Source organism: Pelobates fuscus, chromosome 2, assembly GCF_036172605.1.
Source record: "Pelobates fuscus isolate aPelFus1 chromosome 2, aPelFus1.pri, whole genome shotgun sequence".
NCBI classification, from domain to species: Eukaryota; Metazoa; Chordata; class Amphibia; order Anura; family Pelobatidae; genus Pelobates; species Pelobates fuscus.
This window is the reverse complement of record NC_086318.1, coordinates 136,695,266-136,698,771: the sequence shown is the minus strand read 5'-3', so window position 1 is coordinate 136,698,771 and position 3,506 is coordinate 136,695,266.

Sequence of the window (3,506 nt, the reverse complement as noted above, 5' to 3'; positions counted from 1 at the left end):
TCCTGGCACTAAAGCTTCCCCCTCTGTCAAGGCCCCCACCCTGTGCTGCAAAAGGGGTTAATAACCCCTTCTGTTACTTACCTGGGTCCAGGTAAGTACTTACTTGTCAGATCCGCCCACGCTCCTTCCCGCCGAAGGGGGAGATGTAATGCGCATGCACAGCAATGGCTGCACTCGCATTAGAATTTCCCCATAAGTAAGCATTATTCAATGCTTTACTATAGCGATTACGGTGACGCTGGAAGTCCTCATGCATAGCTTATTTTCAGGGTAGGGCTTATATAACGAGCACCCCACACCCCCCCGAAAATAAGCTAGGGCTCAGGGGAACGGGATATTTGTAATTAAGAGTGAAGCGTCTTATTGCACACACTGTACAGTACTGATTAAAAACACTGTCCTAATACAGGGGTTAATTTTTCGTCTCTCTAGTCAGGCACAGCAATGGAAATAAAATGTTATTCAAATTTGCATCTATTTTAACCAACATTAGCTAAGATCACTTAAGGCTGTGCGTAATCAAACAGAATATGAATTCCTTTTCTTTATACATAACTGTGTCTATGTGCACCATGGGACGCTGTAGCTTATTTTTGTTTTAAATTCGTGTATATATATATATATATATAAATAAAGGTTTGTGTCCCTGTCAAAAAAACATTCTATTTGATTTAATAAAAAAAAAAAATGAAAATCAATAAATGGAACTTCAATGTATAATAAACGCACACACTCATTTTACTTTGCAAACGCTACTGTAAAATTAATGTGCTTTACATTCCAACGGGATAAATGTGAGAATATTTGACAGATGGAAAGTAAGCACAGTTAAAGTTGCTGTGATTGCCCATTTCGCAATGCATTACTGTATGAGAGGGTTTTTTGTTGTTGCTAATCTACATCAGAGGCATTGAATTACCTTTGGCGGTTTTCTGATAAATGCTTTTACAGGCAGAATACACTGCAAGTGACTGTCCACAGTTTGAGAGTTTATCTCTTACCAGCTGGATGTTTGGCAGTTTAAAGATACACTATAAACATTTAATTTGATTGAATAGAATCTAGTGGTACAGTCCCTCCATTCCAAGTTAAACCATTTCAAACAACTTGATTTTAAGTGGTCGTAGAGCCCGGTGTCAGTATGTGTAGCATTTTGGTTTGAAACACTTCCCATACAGGAATTGATCCATTCACTGCCTTAAAGTTCCAGGCTAGTTAATGTCAATTCTGTGCAAAATTGGCTTAATGCCAATGGCAGCATGCCCCCCACCTCTCTCTCGGTGCTCCCCTTGGTCCGTCCTTCCTGCCCTCTCTCCCCCTTTTGTGAGTGTGATCAGTCAAGAAGGAACGGGCTGAGGGAAGACAAGGGTAAGCTTACGACTTCAGCACAGAAGGTGTTACTACAACCAAAACCAGTGTTATGCAAACACTGATTTTAGGTTGGAATAACCCTTAATATGGCTAAGGCACTGATTAATGATTAGAATAATCCTCAGCACTGAGAGAACACACTACATTATCAATGATCAAAATAATCTTCAGCACTGAGCAATAGCATCTCATGGTGGTTTATGCGTCATCAAATGTGAAAAGGGCTACATTTCAACACAGAGATGTGTCTTTCTCAAGCTTGAGAAAGAAGTCTTGTGTCGAAACATAACCTTTTTTACATTTGATGGAGTAATAAACCACCACGAGACACTATCGCTCAGTGCTGAAGATTATTTTGATCAATGATAGTGTAGTGTGCTCTCTGGAACAGGAACCTGATCCTGCGGCACACGCACAAATGTTTGGATTGTTATGAGTACTTTCTACAATTAGATCTGCATAAAGCTGTGATTACACATTTCCTTCTAGCCATACCAATTGATACCAGCAATGGGTGCTGTGTTATGCACTGTGATAGAAAAAGTAGTTAGCTGACAGTCTCAGAAGACCACTGCTTGAGTTAAAACATATCACTGAGCAGAATGACAGCACCAGGTGAATCCAGACACTATAACCATTTCAATGAGATGAAGCAGTTACCTAAAGTGTCCCTTTAAGATTTATGGGTCTGCCTGAATTGTTCTGCAAAAAAAAGGACAAAGAGTGAAGGTGGTGTATTAGCAATACATCCAGTGGGGTTTACGTCTTGGGGGCTTCAGGAACCTGTTTTAATCAAAATGCTAAATAATTTGACCCAAAACCAGGCGACAGCACTCACAGCGTACTAGCACTATAACGCCCACAATGGAATGTGGTTGTTACTGTGCTAATGTTGACCCCACAAAGAATACCCTCTACTTTAACCCATAGACAAATATGTATATTTGTCTTACTCTAGTAGTTTTCTTTTTATTGATAGTTTCCCTTTATATACATGAGAAAAAAATATATAAAATACCAGTAAATGTGTACATATTGAGACAAACCAGAAGGCCATGTGATAAGGTTGCACAATAATGTATGTATGCACAATTGTGTATCTATAGGATTATGTCTGAGAACAGAAAACATGGCTGCATCTTTTCAATGTTGAATCCAAGCAAAATAAATCAAGCACACCTTTAATCTCTGAGCCCAATGTACCCACGAAATGGCACACAGTGCAATTGGCAGGCAAGTAAATTGCTGTAGAATCTAGTGCCATCATAGTGTATACATGGGCAAAAACCAATTGGCTGTGACGAAGGACGCCTCAGAGGATTTATACAATGAAGCACTACTTGTGTTTGAAGAAGGTATATGGGTTACTATTTCTACCTCCAAGTATTAAAGTAAAAACCATACACGGCTGCATCAGATTTTAAAGCAAAGTTTGATTCAAGTAACAAAACTGAACATGGTTCTAATTTTCCATGACTAAATTATAAATGACAGATCTGGTCAGATGTGTGATGCTGAAAATAACCTTTCACTTTAAATTGCTTCCAAATGTTTTCTCCATTATAAACATAAACTTTCATAAAAGGACAACAGAAAAATCCAGTTCTATATTTGTCAGATAGGGAAATATGGCATCATCGCCGGCAGCATGGCTTAGCCTTGGATCACAAAGTTACTGCAATGAACATCTGCCCTAACCTGCACAGATTCATATTGGGTTTGAAATGTCAAATAATGGAAAGTGACAATATGCAGGATTATAAGAAAAGGTGTCTCGTCATAATGGAGCTTCCCTAATCTGATTTTCACAGGGATTTCCTTTAAATGTAGATATAATTTTATACAGACATTGACAGATTACAGAAAGAAAAAAAAAAAAAGGGATACCTGCTATATTTATATAAAACAAAAATGAAATATTTCTGTTTTGTAATTTCTATCTACAAGTCAAAGGTGCATCAAATCTACAGTTCTTACTGCTGCATGCTTTTTTTTGCCTATTTGCATGCTAACATAATAAATATTAAATACACGGAACAAAATGGTGTCATGAATGCTCATGGCAGTTTTGTTGAAGTCCCACAGCTGACCAACTTCATATCCCAAGAAAAGCAAAAAAACAAACAAACAAAAAA